The sequence below is a fragment of the Carassius auratus genome, unplaced genomic scaffold (genome assembly GCF_003368295.1).
Source record: "Carassius auratus strain Wakin unplaced genomic scaffold, ASM336829v1 scaf_tig00043118, whole genome shotgun sequence".
NCBI classification, from domain to species: Eukaryota; Metazoa; Chordata; class Actinopteri; order Cypriniformes; family Cyprinidae; genus Carassius; species Carassius auratus.
In genome coordinates this window covers 54,241-72,500 of record NW_020526762.1, presented here as the reverse complement: position 1 = coordinate 72,500, position 18,260 = coordinate 54,241, and the positions used below count along the sequence as shown (strand labels likewise).

General features: G+C 38.9%; 1 protein-coding gene across 1 annotated transcript in view; it reads right to left on the bottom strand.

Moving 5' to 3' along the window:
- The window catches only part of LOC113086321 (G protein-activated inward rectifier potassium channel 2-like), a 29,760-nt gene extending 21,593 nt beyond the window's left edge, over nt 1-8,167 (bottom strand). Inside the window, exon 1 of the mRNA XM_026255406.1 lies at nt 7,865-8,167. The gene's annotated coding sequence lies outside the window, so the exon portion shown is untranslated. The remainder of the gene's footprint in view (nt 1-7,864) is intronic.
- Between the last annotated feature and the right edge of the window lie 10,093 nt (nt 8,168-18,260).

The following is an 18,260-nucleotide window of genomic DNA, read 5'->3' as shown; positions in this document are numbered from 1 at the left end:
AGAACACTGGAACACTGTCACTCACCAGAACACTAGAACACCCAAACACTGTCTATTACTAGAACACTGGAACACTGTCACTCACCAGAACACTAGAACACTCAAACACTGTCTATTACTAGAACACTGGAACACTGTCACTCACCAGAACACTAGAACACCCAAACACTGTCTATTACTAGAACACTGGAACACTGTCACTCACCAGAACACTAGAACACCCAAACACTGTCTATTACTAGAACACTGGAACACTGTCACTCACCAGAACACTAGAACACCCAAACACTGTCTATTACTAGAACACTGGAACACTGTCACTCACCAGAACACTAGAACACTCAAACACTGTCTATTACTAGAACACTGGAACACTGTCACTCACCGGAACACTAGAACACTCAAACACTGTCTATTACTAGAACACTGGAACACTGTCACTCACTGGAACACTAGAACACTCAAACACTGTCTATTACTACAACACTGGAACACTGTCACTCACCAGAACACTAGAACACCCAAACACTGTCTATTACTAGAACACTGGAACACTGTCACTCGCCAGAACACCGGAACACTCAAACACTGTCTATTACTAGAACACTGGAACACTGTCACTCACCAGAACACTAGAACACCCAAACACTGTCTATTACTAGAACACTGGAACACTGTCACTCACCAGAACACTAGAACACCCAAACACTGTCTATTACTAGAACACTGGAAAACTGTCACTCACCGGAACACTAGAACACTCAAACACTGTCTTACTAGAACACTGGAACACTGTCACTCACCAGAACACTAGAACACCCAAACACTGTCTATTACTAGAACACTGGAAAACTGTCACTCACCGGAACACTAGAACACCCAAACACTGTCTATTACTAGAACACTGGAAAACTGTCACTCACCAGAACACTAGAACACCCAAACACTGTCTATTACTAGAACACTGGAAAACTGTCACTCACTGCAACACTAGAACACTGGAACACTGTCTATTACTAGAACACTGGAACACTGTCACTCGCCAGAACACCGGAACACCCAAACACTGTCTATTACTAGAACACTGGAAAACTGTCACTCACCGGAACACTAGAACACCCAAACACTGTCTATTACTAGAACACTGGAAAACTGTCACTCACCGGAACACTAGAACACCCAAACACTGTCTATTACTAGAACACTGGAAAACTGTCACTCACCAGAACACTAGAACACCCAAACACTGTCTATTACTAGAACACTGGAAAACTGTCACTCACCGGAACACTAGAACACCCAAACACTGTCTATTACTAGAACACTGGAAAACTGTCACTCACTGCAACACTAGAACACCCAAACACTGTCTATTACTAGAAAGTTGGAAAACTATCACTCACCGGAACGCTAGAACACTGGAAAACTGTCACTCACTGGAACACTAGAACACTCAAACACTGTCTTTACCAGAACACTGTCACTCACCAGAACACTAGGGGACATAAAAAATAAATTAAAAGTGATACGTGGACCAAAGTGTCTGAGATTGTTCATTTTAAGTAAAGATCCTAATATTTCGTCCACAACAATATTTAATGAGGTTATAACTCCTTGTGGTTAGTCTGCACAAGATCAACAAGTTTGTTTGCTTTGCGCTCACAAATCTTTCTGCAGCGTCGTGAGCAGAGCGGCAAGAGCGATGTTTGATGCTCTCGACGCCGGCGGTGTGAACGCACAGTCAGGCTTCGGCTACGGCTGTAGTGTTGTTGTGAAGGTAGGGGCGGAGCATAGAGACTATGCCGTTTCTAGTTTGTTACTCTAGAGTAGACCAATTCACTTTATTGAGGCATACTGCCCCCATCTGGTATGGAATGTGGAGTATGACTTGATTTTTTTTGCCAAACATTACAGATGGCACCTTTAAACCAACCCAAACCAGTGCTCAGATCCGCAGCTTCACGAGTCTGATCACAGGACCACAACACAGTTCATACAGTAGATCTACAGCAGCACTGAACTCAATCAAACCACAGTCACAGAACGTGTGGAACCACTGACTTACAATCACTGACTGGATGAAGAAAGAGTACTCAATAGAAACTATCCACTGTTTGGTTACCAACATCATCAGAAGAAAGAAAGCCTAAATAAAAATAATACCGTAAAATACTTATTTTCTGGTATGAATATCTAGATGCATTTATTTGTCAAATAAAATGAGATATTATGTTGTTTTTTGCTTGTTTAAAAAAAAAACTAAAATGTTAGTTTTTGTTTAAAACAAGCAAAAAAAGATCTGTCCATGGGGTAAGAAAAATAAGCTTAAGTCAAAGGCTAAACAAGATGATTTTTCTCACCCCATTAGCAGATAATTTTGCTCTTTTTTACATTAAACAAGACATAATATCTCAAGTCATTTTAACAAGACAATACTTTTTTGCAGTGCAGTTCACTCTCTCTCAAAGACCTGAAGAAGAAGGAAGGGCTTCCTGTGAGCTGAACGCAGAGCTCTGGTCTCACAGGTGTTTGCTGAACACAGCCGTAAACACTGTGTAAACACACACACACACCAGAACACACAGCAGCTCACCTGAGCCTCGTGCGTCTGAGGGATGCTGGGTAATTCACACACCGCCTGACTCAGCACAAACACTGCAAACACCAGTCGAGCGCACGTTTCTCACCACGAGAACAAGAGCGAGCTGTGTCCGTCACCGCGCAGTCTCTGGACCCTGTATTTCTGGCATTGATTAACAGCCCGCTGTCCTTCAGTAGGTCACTGTGAGCACATGCTGCCTTAAATATTTCATATTTCTTCAACCTCGCTGGGCTTTTGGTGCAGAACCAGCATCATGGTGGGCTGGAGGAGATCTGTGGGCGGCGCGAGGAAATAAAACACAAAAAACAACAAGAGCAAATCTTGAGATGATTGACAAACGCTGCTCACAATATCTGAGGGTTTCATCACATGGCCTTTAAAACACACTCCACATCGTCACAAGACCATCATCAAATCAGACCGTTTCAGATGACATCATCGTTTCATTGTTCTAATTTAGAAGAACGTGCATGTCATCCTCGACTGTAACAGTTTCACAACATCTACACCTGACTTCAAGATCTTCAACAATATTACATAAAATATGCAATACTATATATAATGTACATATACATATAATGCAATTCGTTTATGAGTTAATCTAAAAAGCAATTATGACAAATGGCCAGTTAGATTGAAGACAATAATAATTCTGATCTCAATGAGAATGTGTGTGTTTGTGTGTGAGAGAGAGAGAGTGAGAGTGTGTGCGAGTGTGTGTGTGTGTGTGTGTGTGTGTGAGAGAGAGAGAGTGAGAGTGTGTGCGAGTGTGTGTGTGTGTGTGTGTGTGTGTGTGAGAGAGAGAGAGTGAGAGTGTGTGCGAGTGTGTGTGTGTGTGTGTGTGTGTGTGAGAGAGAGAGAGTGAGAGTGTGTGCGAGTGTGTGTGTGTGTGAGAGTGAGAGAGTGAGAGTGTGTGCGAGTGTGTGTTTGTGTGTGTGTGAGAGAGAGAGAGAGTGAGAGTGTGTGCGAGTGTGTGTGTGTGTGTGTGTGTGAGAGAGAGAGAGTGAGAGTGTGTGCGAGTGTGTGTGTGTGTGTGTGAGTGAGAGAGTGAGAGTGTGTGCGAGTGTGTGTGTTTGTGTGTGTGTGTGAGAGAGAGAGAGAGTGAGAGTGTGTGCGAGTGTGTGTGTGTGTGTGTGTGTGTGAAAGTGAGAGAGAGTCAGAGTGTGTGTCTGTAAGAGTGTGTGTGTGTGTGTGTGTAAGAGAGAGTGAGAGTGTGTGCGAGTGAGAGAGTGAGAGTGTGTGCGAGTGTGTGTGAGAGAGAGAGTGTGTGTGCGAGTGAGAGAGTGAGAGTGTGTGCGAGTGTGTGTGTGTGTGTGTGTGTGAGAGAGAGAGTGTGTGTGCGAGTGAGAGAGTGAGAGTGTGTGCAAGTGTGTGTGTGTGTGTGTGAGAGAGAGAGTGTTTGCGAGTGTGTGTGAGTGAGAGAGAGAGTGTGTGTGAGTGAGAGAGTGAGAGTGTGTGTGTGTGTGTGTGTGTGTGAGTGAGAGAGTGAGAGTGTGTGCGAGTGTGTGTGTGAGAGAGAGAGTGTGTGCGAGTGTGTGTGTGTGTGTGTGTGAGTGAGAGAGTGAGAGTGAGAGAAACTGACACACAAAAATAATTTACTCTGGCCTAAAGTCAAACATAACTGAGGTTGATTTTCAAATATGAAAGTTCAAAGACTGCATAAAAACGTAGTAACTTTGTCTTGTTCTCTAGTATAAATCATTTTACTTGTCATGTCAATTCATATTGATTCAAGAATGTTTAGATATTTAAACTAGAAAACAAGACAAAGTTACTACGTAAGAGTGTATTTCTGCTGCTCTGCTGGAACCGGAGTCAGACCTGTTTCACACACAGTTTCCGGTTTCTCTTGTTTCGTGAAATCCTGCTGACCTGAAGAGTCTGAGCATGTCTGCTGTGTTTGCTGGAGCAGGGAGTTTTTCTGTCTCTCGCTGGGAAACATGAGCCACTGTCACCATGGCAACACACGGCTCGGTCCGTCAGCGCTCACAGTGAGCCGAAGTGAAGTGGCAGCGTTCTGCAGCGTTCCAGAAGCGTTCGGGTCAAGAGACTCTCTGACGCTCTGCGGACGCTGGCGAGGGCGTGACGATCTAATGTACAGTCTATGATCATAACCAGCAGAGGACATGCTTCTCAAATAGACATTCATTTAATTAGCAGCTCATGCATGTCATTAAATCTGCAGCGAGGAACCTTTGAGTCTGAAACTCCAGATTGCGCCGTTCATAACGAGTCTGTCAAAGCCTCTTCTGGGTCAGGGACAGAAACTAATCATTTCAGATCATAATGTTTTGCTACAAATAATCTAGAAGAACAACACCACGCTTGATATTCTAACAATATTATACATGTACTTTTCGCTGTTACTATATGAAAAATGACAACATACTGTGCATTTCTGGGTTAGTTTATCATAAATCTAATAATTCACTGAAAGCATTACCTAATCCTTACGCCTCTTTCCAGGTTAGTTTTCACACATATACTTTAACTTATTTTCTTTCACCACTAATCACTATTAGCAGTGTGCACTAAATGTTTTAATAGCAGCAGCAGCAAAAATGTTTTGTTTTGTCTTCTTAAAGCAAGATACATTTACTTGAGAATAATTACTTGTTTTTGTATATATATATATATATATATATATATATATATAGATTCTTGTCTCATTGGCAGGTGCATTTTCTTAATTGAAGCGATAACGTAAAATAAATGCAAAAAATAAATAAATAAATAAAAAATCTGAAACAAGACTAGAACAAGAAAATTCTTATTTGCAGCATTATATTTGTCATGTGTTAAAATAGTGGAAATCTCTTTATTATCACTCAGTGTTCCAGTTTATGATCATTTCTAATTAAGGCAATGTGTTACATAACCACATAAACCACAACTTGACCCCTATGAACTAGTACATTATACACCAATCTCGAATCTCCCTTTTCTGATCAGTTCGTAGCAGTGAATGAAGATGTATCATATCGATCACAAGTGCAGTATGGAGTACCTCAAGGCTCAGTACTAGGGCCGCTACTCTTCACGCTTTATATGTTACCCTTGGGAGATATCATCAGGAAACATGGTGTTAGCTTTCACTGTTATGCTGATGATACTCAGCTCTATATTTCCTCGCAGCCCGGTGAAACACACCAATTTGAAAAACTAATGGAATGCATAGTCGATATAAAAAACTGGATGACGAGTAATTTCTTACTGCTAAATTCTGAAAAAACAGAGTTGTTAATTATAGGACCTAAAAACTCTGCTTGTAATAACCTAGAACACTGTCTAAGACTTGATGGTTGCTCTGTCAATTCTTCGTCATCAGTTAGGAACCTAAGTGTGCTACTTGATCGCAATCTTTCCTTAGAAAGCCACGTTTCTAGCATTTGTAAAACTGCATTTTTCCATCTCAAAAATATATCTAAATTACGGCCTATGCTCTCAATGTCAAATGCAGAAATGTTAATCCATGCATTTATGACTTCAAGGTTAGATTATTGTAATGCTTTATTGGGTGGTTGTTCTGCACGCTTGGTAAACAAACTACAGCTAGTCCAAAATGCAGCAGCAAGAGTTCTTACTAGAACCAGGAAGTAGGACCATATTAGCCCGGTCCTGTCCACACTGCACTGGCTCCCTATCAAACATCGTATAGATTTTAAAATATTGCTTATTACTTATAAAGAGTAGACCAGGAGACCAGGACAACTAGAGCCCCAGATACAGATCCCCTGTAAAGACCTTGTCTCAGAGGAGCACCAGGACAAGACCACAGGAAACAGATGATTCTTCTGCACAATCTGACTTTGCTGCAGTCTGGAATTGAACTACTGGTTTCGTCTGGTCAGAGGAGAACTGACCCCAACTGGGTCTGGTTTCTCCCAAGGTTTTTTTCTCCATTCTGTCACCGATGGAGTTTCGGTTCCTTGCCGCTGTCGCCTCTGGCTTGCTTAGTTGGGGTCACTTCATCTACAGCGATATCATTGACTTGATTGCAAATAAATGCACAGACACTATTTAAACTGGACAGAGATGACATCACTGAATTCAATGATGAACTGCCTTTAACTATCCTTTTGCATTATTGAGACACTGTTTTCCTAACTGCGAACACACTACACTTTATATTTATATACACATACACTTATTTATCTAACACACATACTTAGTATACACTTAAATTTTGCACATAATATACATGTACATACATAACTCCATTTTGTAAATATACCTGCCTACAATTGTCAATTTGTATATTGTGTTTTATGTTCTGTCGCTGTCATTCTGTTGTACTGCGGAGCTTCTGTCACGAAAACAAATTCCTCGTATGTGTAAACATACCTGGCAATAAAGCTCATTCTGATTCTGATTCTGATTCTAATGAATGTTGTTCAGTGCTTTGACGCAATGTATTTTGTTTAAAGCGCTATATAAATAAAGGTGTGTTTACTCATGGCTTTTTTTTGTGATTTGTTAATGATTTTACACTTTTAAAGCCTGATGATTGATGTTTAAGTTTATGATCTTTCACTGGTTGTTAACAGAATTCATACGATTCATTCACACGAAGCATCATTTGCTGTAGGAGACAGCGTGATGCTCAATTAAATAAAAGGGTTTACATGCAGGCCCCCATTCTGAGGATCTGCTGGAGAGAAAGAAGGACGAGCTTCACTCAACTTCACAAGAAGCGCTGAGAGGAGGAAGATTGGAGCTCTCTGTGATGCTTCGTGAGGATGAGAACTTACATGACTGTTACACAACACTGGCACAATCACAGCCTGAGCCTGGAACTAAACCGTCTGAGGAAGAACCGGACCGATTAACCCACGAGAGAGGGGGGGGAGACTGAGAGGGGGGGGGGGGAGGGAGAGAGAGAGGGAGAGAGAGAGGGGGGGGGGAGAGACTGAGAGAGAGAGGGGGGGGTAGGGGGGGAGAGAGAGAAGGATCGCGTACACGGGGTTTTTAAGGTTTCCATGGAGACGGTGCGGATCCAGAAGCCCACGGGTGCCAGATCCACACACAGGAACAACACATATGTCGAGAAGAGAGAAGCTCGTAAATATTTTACTGAAGCCACGATCTTCATCACTGTTGCTCCTCCACGAGGAAGACGATGATGACGATGATGATGAGGAGGAAGAGGATTCTTAGATTACCGAACGCTTGTCTTATGTAAGCCATCATTCAGTTACAGTCCTCCTCAGAAACACGGAGAAACTGTGATTACAGTGATGAAGGAGTAAATGCGACACGTACCAGACAGCGCGTTCATTCAGTCACTCGCTCTTCATCCTCTCTATCAGTCTTCAGTGATGAAGAAGAAGATGAGCCCGCAGCTCACGGAGAGAAACCCGGAGAGCCATCATCTTCATCATCCTCCCATCCTGACATGATCTCTAATGAAGCAGAGAGAGAGGGATGGAGGGAGGAGAGAGAGAGAGAGAGAGAGAGAGAGAGAGGGAGGGGGCGGAAGATTCATGGCGTCACAGGTTCGAGTCTCTCTGATGCAGTTCAGTGTTGTTCAGCTCCGCGGGATTCATCGCTCTTTATGTGTATTAAATGCAGGTCAAAACACATGCGTATCGATAGTATGGTGTGCACGCCGAAGTGTAATCATTTATACATTTACTAGCAATTTCTAAGAGGAGCTGTTTCAAAGTGCGTATCTCTCGCTTTCTCTCTCACACACACACACACACATTTGTTTACACTTTTCCTGCCTGCCCTGAATTTTATCTACTGTATTAAAATATTTACATGTTTGTTTATATTCTCTATGAATAGTTTTATATAGTTATATAATAGTTATATATATATATATATTTTTAGAGAGTTATTTAATCATCTATATATTTGTTTATAAGTGCTGTTTTTGCTGACATGCAGCTCAATATGCCTTTAAATCGCTCCCCGTTACAAATAAAGTGTTCTGTATTTAATTGTGTAACGTGGAGTCAGAGACGTTCGGATCCATATGCAGTGGTTTATTAAAGAGAATGGAGCACAGCATCAATTATTTAAACAAGACTTTGCAATCACTGAGAGTCCAAACACAGTTTAGAGTGGTAATGGGGAACCAGTGTTGGGGGGTAACGAGTTACAAAGTAACGGATTACAGTAACTATATTACTTTTTTGGGGTAATGAAGTAAAGTAACGCATATCGGTAACTACACTACTTTACTAGGAACGCGCTTTCCTGCGTTACACATGCCGTGTTTGCCTGTGTGTAAAGTTCTGGGCCGGGTTTCCTGATAACGAATCTTAGCGCTTAAGAGTGTTTTCTACTATTAATTTTACGATCCTTCGTTATTGTTTGACGAACTTTTGTAAAAAAAATATTTTTTACATATTTATTAAACGTGTCATTATGTCCTGACAGTAGAATATGAGACAGATAATCTGTGTAAAAATCAAGCTCCTCTGGCTCCTCCCAGTGTCCTATTGCCATTTGCAGAAACTCCATCGCTCCCAGTAAAAAACAACCAATCAGAGCTGCGGTCCGTAACTTTGTGTTCAAAATGTAGAAAAATGTATATAATAAGCGAGTACACCATGAATCCATTTTCCAAACAGTGTTTTTGGCTTGTCCTGAATCACTAGGGTGCACCTATAATAAGTGTTTATATTCGGACTATTTTAGATTGCTGCGGGGGTACCGCGGCGGAGGAACCCAGTACCTTTGTGATTCTTCATAGACATAAACAGAGAGAAGTAGTTCCGGCTACGATGTTCTTACGCAGGACACAAGCAGTTCTGTTTATTAACCGCTAGAGCGTCAAAAGTTCTCTACCACAGCTTTAAAGTTAAGGTGATGAGTAGACTGAACTTGGGCTCAGGTGGTTGAGATGCGGGATGTGTTTCCCATACATTTATTTTTGGAGACTCGCCACGATTTTAAAACTAAATGATTTTCCAAAAGGTTTTGTTGAATAAACATGAGCACGTACTGCAAGTTTAATAATAATAATAATAATAATTCCTCACATTTATATGTTTAAATATCAAAACGAGACACAGGTGTATTTATATCACTGTATTACTGAAGGAAGACTTTTATGTTATACGCCTGATAAAGCAGCGTTTGTGAGTTCAGCACTGCTTTGTTTACAGCTGTTACCGGGGAAACCTCGCACTTTAAAGCATCTCCTGCTTAACATTAAAAGGTTTTATTTTTAATAGTAAATGCCCTTTATTTACCAAAACATTTATTTTCAATATTTAAAAGAAAATCTAAATGAATGATTTATACCTTCATTTTGTAACAGGGAGTCAGAGGCGTTCGGATCCATGTGCAGAACTTTATTAAGAGAATGGTCATACAGGCAGAAATCAGGAACGGCGTCAGGTGTGTTAGGGATATCCAGAATCATTAACGGTAACAAACGGAGATCAGGTCAGGCAGCAGAGAATCAGAGTCGGTAACACAATCCAAGATCAGACACGGGGGAAAAAAAAACTAACCCAAGGGAAACCGCTTAGAAATGCTAGACAGGCTAAACAAGACTTCGCAGTGAATGAGAGTGATTGTGCTGCTTTTATGTGTGTGTAAATGAGGTTCAGGTGTGGCAAGGAAATTGGCTGATGAATGAGGTGCAGGTGTGGCAAGGTGATTGTGATGCAGTGTCTCTTGGGGAATGTAGTTCGGGTGTGGTGCAACAGTATGAGAGGTGCTAGTGTCCAAGTGACATCTGGTGGTTGATGAGTGGAGTGCCCTCTACTGAAGTTAATGGGCACTCCATCTAATGATCGTGACACATTTGATAACCAGAAAAAATTAAATACACAACAGAATTTCTGAGGGTAAAAAAAACATTTCATAAGTCTATTTTAAGAAAAATTGAATAAGTTAAGTTGTTTTTATACATTTTTATAATTACACATGCTATAAAAATCAAACATATGGTGAAGAAAAAATAAAACATTTCATAGGGCCCTAAACATGTCATTTTTAAAAAGGTTTTTAATAAATTGTTGTGAAAATGTATAAGTGTTATGATTTAAATTAATTAGACATGCTTTTTGATTAATACAATTAAATTTAACCAATAAAAAGGAGTTGAGAAAAAAATTAAACAGAAAAAAATGGAATCCAGAAAAATTAAAACGGAAAACAGAATTTGGAAAAAATTCCCTAAAAAACTTTAAAAAAGTAAAGTAAAGTAATAAGTAGTGAAGTTACTTTTCAAATGCAGTAACTAGCAAAGTAATCTCATTACAATTTACAAAAGTAACTGGTAACTAAATACATTTTTTGAGTAACTACCCCAACACTGTGGGGAACAAGAGGTGGTGATTAGCCCTAAGCATGGGATTCTGGGAAATGGAGTTGGGAATGGAAATAGACATCAAATGCAAGAGTCCCATAGTAAATCCCATATTTTTTTTTATTCTGTATTTGACATGAACCTGACTTGCCTTTAAAAATCTTTTCAAATGTAATTTAAACTGCACAAAGGTAGTACACTGTCTAATATCAGCTGGTAAACTATTCCGATTATTAACAGCTTTTACAGAAAAAGCTGATCGTTCCAAAATCAGTTTTTGTGAAATGCACTTCACAGTCAACTCTTAAAGGTGCTGTAGGGAACTTTTGTAAAAAAATATTTTTTATATATTTGTTAAACCTGTCATTATGTCCTGACAGTAGAATATGAGACAGATAATCTGTGAAAAAATCAAGCTCCTCTGGCTCCTCCCAGTGTCCTATTGCTATTTGCAGAAACTCCATCGCTCCCGGTAAAAAATAACCAATCAGAGCTGCGGTCCGTAACGATGTTTGTGTTCAAAATGTAGAACAATGTAATAAGCGAGTACACCATGAATCCATTTTCCAAACCGTGTTTTTGGCTTGTCCTGAATCACTAGGGTGCACCTATAATAAGTGTTAATATTCGGACTATTTTAGATTGCTCCGGGGGTACCGCGGCGGAGTAACCCAGTACCTTTGTGATTCTTCATAGACATAAACAGAGAGAAGTAGTTCCGGCTACGATGTTCTTCCGCAAGACGCAAGCAGTTCTGTTTATTAACCGCTAGAGCGTCAAAAGTTCTCTACCACAGCTTTAACGAGGCTCTTGACTGTATATGCTGTCATTGTGCAATGAAACAAACATCTTTAAAGGTGGAGCTGCAAGATCATTCACAATTCACAATCCAACTTCAATTGTAAAATATTACAGTTTTTAAAAGTAAAGAGATTATGTTTTTGAAATAAGACAATGATGATATCTGTCAGGTTTCTTATCAAACACTTTAATAGCAAGTTTGTATAAACTATGTAAAGGTCTAAGAGTAGATTTTCCTGCTTGTGACCATGAAGTAATGCAGTAAGAGAAATTAGAAAATATTAGTGTGCAGAAAGATTCTTGCAGCTTCTGATGAATGTTGACTCTGTATAAATTTAAATTTAAAGTTAGGGTGTAACTGTACAAACTATTTTTTATCATGCTTTTCAAATGATAAGTGGGTGTCTAAAATAACTCCAAGGTATTTAAAGTCTGATACAGTTTGTTATCTTTCACCATATAATAATATATCTGATATAGCCTCCTCAAACTTTCTAATGTTAAAATACATACAAGCAGTTTTCTGGACGTTTAACGATAAACAACGCTGAGTAAAACAGTCTGAGATTTTGGTCATGACAGCAGATAGTTTTTGTGATACCTGTTCATTTGTTTTAGCATGTACATAAATAACAATATTGTCTGCATAAATTTGAATAAATGCATCAGGACAAACATCTGGAAGATCATTCAAGTACAAACTAAAATGTAGAGGTCCTAGTATGGACCCCTGAGGTACCCCTGTTGAACAGTGTCTTGTTGAAGATATACGTGTTTTAATCCAGGTGCATTGTTTCCTTTAGATAATAAAATATTATGGTTTAATGTGTCAAAAACTTTTTGCAAAGAAACACCGCACCCATAACCCCACCCTTATCTAATTTTAATCGCACTTGCTCAATTAAATAACATAAAGCAGTTTCCGTAGAGTGCTGTTTATGAAACCCAAATTGAATAGGGCAAAATAAATTATTTAGTGTGTCTAAAAAATTTACAATTTGCTCAGATATCAATATAATTGTTCCAACATATTAAAAGATATAATTTCATATCATCTGCACACTATACTTGACTATATATCTTAAGAAATCTGTCTGGAAAAGACTACTTTAGACACCCACCACTATTTTACATATCAGATTAAAATGCATATTACATATTTAGTGTAAATAAATTTTTGTTTCTTGTTTTTTTTTGGATTGTCTTGTGTCAGTTTCACGCACCACAGATCCACTAGGAAATAACATGCACTCAGTAACGATCAGCTGACAGAAAGATGATTAAATAATTGGCCATTCTGATCAGCATGTTTCAGATAAGCACATTTGTGTTCCCACAGGAAGTCAGAAGCACCCTGGAGCAGAAGCAGCAGCTGCGCAGGTCCCTCTGTGGGACACACTCCTTCGGCAGACCACAGACACACACACACATGTTTGTTTTTGTGTGAAGTGTGTTCATCCCATAGGTGTAATGGTTTTTATTCTGTAGAAACTGTATATTCTATCTCCCTTCACCAACCCTACACCTAACCCTAACCCTCACAGGAAACTTGCATTTTTACTTTCTCAAAAAAACTCATTCTGTATGATTTATAAGTGTTTTGAAAAATGGGGACATGGGTTATGTCCTCATAAGTCACCCTCTCCTTGTAATACCTGTGTCATACCCATGTCATTATACAGAGTTGTGTCCTGATATGTCACAAAAACAATAGCACACACACACACACACACACACACACACACTCGCAGGCAGATGAAAGGCAGTGAGCAGCAGACAGCACATGGCCTCTGCTGTGACACGCTGTGGGAAGCGTGTTTGAGAGTGTCAGAGCAGATCAAAGGCCACACACACACGCGCACACACACACACACACACACAGTGTTAAAGCAGCTGTAAGTGTTGTGTGTGATTATCACACTGATGTACATGACCCTGCAGTCTTCACTGTATATTCAGCACTGATTAACTTTATTCCGTGGATTTACTGTCATCATCTTCACTGAAACATCCCTGTGTTTTCTCATTATGAACATAATGAATCTTTGGCTTCCACACCTTCATTATTTAGTCCTTTTGATTGATCTGTCAATAAAATCTGTATTTCTGTAAGCTATCAAATCTGCTCAAGCAGACAGTCATTCACAGCACTGGAGGCTTCAGCTGAAAACCTCAGAAATAATGGAGAGTTTTTCCAGTCTGCTGTTGAAACAGCAAATACTGCAGAAGAACAATTAAATATCAGCCTGTACACACACGTCTGATCAGCTGTCATTGTAGGGACTCTCTATAAGTGTAATGGTTTTATACTGTACAAACTCTATTATCTATCGCTCTACACATAAACCTCCCCTTACAGAAAACTTTCTGCTTTTTCACTTAAAAAAACTAATTCTGTTCAATTTTATTAGTTTAATGCAGCATTGATGAATAAAAGTATTGATTCAGAATTAAGAATATCTTACTAACCACACATTCTTCAGTTGTAGTTCATCACTGCTTTAAAACACAATGAAGCAAAAATTTAACAGATTTTACAAGTGCACAGAAACATAATAATGAAGAGGAAGTGGAATGCAGTTTCTGTCTGTGTCTGGCCTGTCTGTGGATAATTACAGCATGAACTGATGTTCTCCAGGGCCTTTGGTCCACAGCAACACCACACATTAATTACAGGAAGATTCCCGCTGGAGTAACCGGAGGTGAAACGCTTCTTAAGTGCACATCACTGAGAGTAACTCTCTAACTAACTGTTAATGTGTCTCTGCAAACTCAGGACGGATCAGACTGTAAACCAGACATTACACAAATAAACTTAGAACAGTCTTATGTATTTGTTCCAGAAAATCCAGCCCAAAATACTGATGACTCATGATGTACTGAGGGGCGGAGCCAAATAATCACCCAATCAAATGCTTCAGATTAAGAACATGCCTCTCTTGAAACCACATGACTCTGACTAACAAATCACAGCTTTGATGTAAACTAAAGACTATTCTTTACATCAAACCCCTCTACAGACTTGCCAACACAGTAAAGCACAGAGAGTTAAATCTACATAACACATAAATCACAAATATTCCTCTCTTTTATACCAGATGTTTCACCTATGAATGATTTCTGGAGACTCCTAATGCTGTTAAGGGTGAAAGAGCTGCTTCACATGAATTAACTCCATTAATGCTCTTCTGCCATCTACTGGTGACACACACACACACACACACTGCTGTTAGTGTGTGCAGATCCATTTGCAGACATCATAAAATATATTTTAATTGAAGTCAATTTGTTTAAGTCATTGAGAGGTTCTGACTACACATGATAATGTTGAAGATATCTTGAGGTTATTTATGAGTCAAAAGTACAGAACAGGGGTCTCATTTATAAACGTTGCATATGAACAAAATACTCATATAAATTGCGTATGCATTATATTATGCACATATTGGGATTTATAAAAATAAACTTGGCGTAAATATGTACGGACATTATAAACCATGCGTACAAACTCTTTTTCATGAAGTGAGAAACCTAATGAAGCAAACAGCGCAGGGCCGCTGGCCAGATGTGTGTCCTGAGCAGGGTGTATGTGCCTCCTTCCTCAAATATGATGATGGAAATAAACACCTACTATAGGGTGAAAATAGTAAATAAGAAAATTAATGAATAAATTGTAATATTTCCAAATTACAATTATAGCTCTCATTTACCTGTGGCTGTAACATGACTCTAATTTATTTTATAGTCTCAAGCGTTCAGAAATCATGCAAAAGGAAACTAAGCAGTTTTACTATGATAAAACCATGGTTTATTTCTGTAAGGGTTGTGATATGCACGTTTTTTGTTGAAGAAATTATAAAGCCCGTGTCATGTATAGCAAAAAGGTGTCCAAAAATGAAAGATGAAGTGAATATTTGAATGAAATGTTTGGTCAGTAGCCGAAACAAGGGTGTGATCGTCCTGTAAGTGTAACAGCAGCAATCACATGGCATTTGTAATAACATGTACATAACATTGTTTATTTTGTATTTGCCTACATTATGTATTTTAACAGTGTTATTATTACCCAATCAATATTGCCTCATTGTTTTCTATATATATTATATATTTATTGTTAAAACCATGGCTAATTTTTTTTGTAAGGGAACCTGAAAAAAAAAACACTTTCACAGGAATGTGCCTGAAAGTGATAAACCTCGTTTTTACCTAAATGATTTATAATTTATTTCAATATATATAAAAAATGTATAAGGTGTGCATTGTAGCTGACACCTAAATGAACACATTACAATTGTTTTATGACTGCAAGTCTTTCTCCTCAAATGCTATTGAGCTTCAAATATGAGTTTGAGTCCATGTGAAAAAGTAACATAATTTACATATGATTTACAGTTTGTTTTAATAAATATCAAACATTCAATTCAATTGTGCATTATCTCTGTCACCTAGATGAACAATTACAGTTGTTTTTATGACTGTGAATCATTCTCCTCAAATGCTACTGACGTTAGAAAAGTGTATACCGATATCGCATGGAACTTTAGAGACGGTCCCTAAATTTGAGACTCTCGAACGTCCAACGTCAAGCCAACTTTATGCCTGTTTTTTTTTTCTTTAGTTTTCTTTTCTATCAGCGCCGGATTGCTGATCTTTACCTGTGCATAGATGTTCATCCATCAATTATGAACAATCAGTCTCAAACATGAGGTGCGAGCGGTCACGAGCGCGGATGGGAACTGTTATAGTGCCCCCTTCTGGGAGTTGGTGCCCTACGCAGACTGCTTTATTATTAATTCCTGTTAGATTCATGTAAATTAGTGTCTGGTTTAGTAGATCTTGTGTGTGCTTCTTCTGTTTGATTGTAAGGTTTCAGAATGTGTGACAAGGAAATCTTTAGTGTGTAAGCATTTGAAAAAAAAATGATGACACTCAGTGTCTACATTTAAAACTCATTTATTTCTGTGATGCTCCGCTGTATTTTCAGCATCATTCCTCCAGTCTTCAGTGTCACATGATCTTCAGAAATCAGAATAATATGATGATTTACTGCTCAAGAAACATTTCTGATTATTATCAATGTTGAACACAGTTGTGCTGCTCAATATTTTTTAGGAAACTGTGGTATATTTTATTTTTCAGGATTCACAGATTAATAAAAAAGTTTGAAAGAACAGTATATTTGCAACATTATATATATTCTTTACTGTCACTTTTGATGAATTTAATGCAGCATTGAAGAATAAAAGTATAATATTTTTTAAGGAATAGTTCATCATGGTTGATAAAAATTCAGCTTTGGTCACAGGAGGAACTTACATTTTACTGTATATTCACTTAGAAAACAGCTATTTTAGATGAGAGCAGGGGTGGTTCTAGGGTGAGTGGAGATCCGGGGCTTAGCCAAGAAAAATCCATGTATGTGACTTTTTATTTTAATAAATCAGAAAGATTTACCTTGTTTAAAATATACAAAAACAATAAAAACAAATTTAAAACATTTTATTTAAAGTATTGAGGAAAATACATTTGTTTTTTGCAAACAAAAATTAAGAATTGCAAAACAAATGAAACAGCGCGAAAGCAATGATTTTGCAATACATATTTTCCATGGTCATATCTATTAATTTTTAATCTTTGCGCTTCACTTTTCTGCACGTCTCTCTTTGTGGCACTGTTTTGACGTGGGGGCGGAGTCAATGGACGGGGGCGTGTACAACATGCCTCCATGGAAGTGACGTCATCGGCCCTAGACGCAGCTCATTGATCCAGATTCTGTCATGATGAGCAGAGACTTTCGAGTGGATCGTTTATTTTTATTCAGTAGCATTAAAACATTAATGTTTTCGTTTTATTTACTTTATTAACAAATGTATGTGTATTAGCAGCGTTTGCTCGATGTGAACACTTTTATAGCATTATGTGTATTGGGATCGCAAATCATTTGAGTCAGTTCGGGAGTTCGTAGCGGGTTCGCGAATCATTTGATTCAGTTCGGGTGTTCGTAGTGGGTTCGCGAATCATTTGAGTCAGTTCGGGAGTTCGTAGCGGGTTCGCGAATCATTTGATTCAGTTCTGGAGTTCTTAGCGGGTTCGCGAATCATTTGAGTCAGTTCGGGAGTTCGTAGCGGGATCGCGAATCATTTGAGTCAATTTGGGAATCGCGAATCATTTGAATCAGTTCGGGAGTTCGTAACGGGTTTCGCGAATCATTTGATTCAGTTCTGGAGTTCGTAGCGGGTTCGCGAATCATTTGAGTCAGTTCGGGAGTTCGTAGCGGGATCGCGAATCATTTGAGTCAATTTGGGAATCGCGAATCATTTGAAGCATTCCGGGAGTTCGTAGCGGGATCGCGAATCATTTGAGTCATCTGACTCCAGTTTGGGAGTTGGAGCGGGTTCGCGAATCATTTGAGTCAGTTCGGGAGTTCAAAGCGGGTTCGCGAATCATTTGAGTCAGTTTGAGGATCGCAAATCATTTGAGTCAGTTCGGGAGTTATAATTACATTTTCCACGCTTGTTTAGGTGTGAAATGTGAACTCGTATTTTTTGTTTTAATAATGTGCCTTTTAACAGTATCAAGTATATT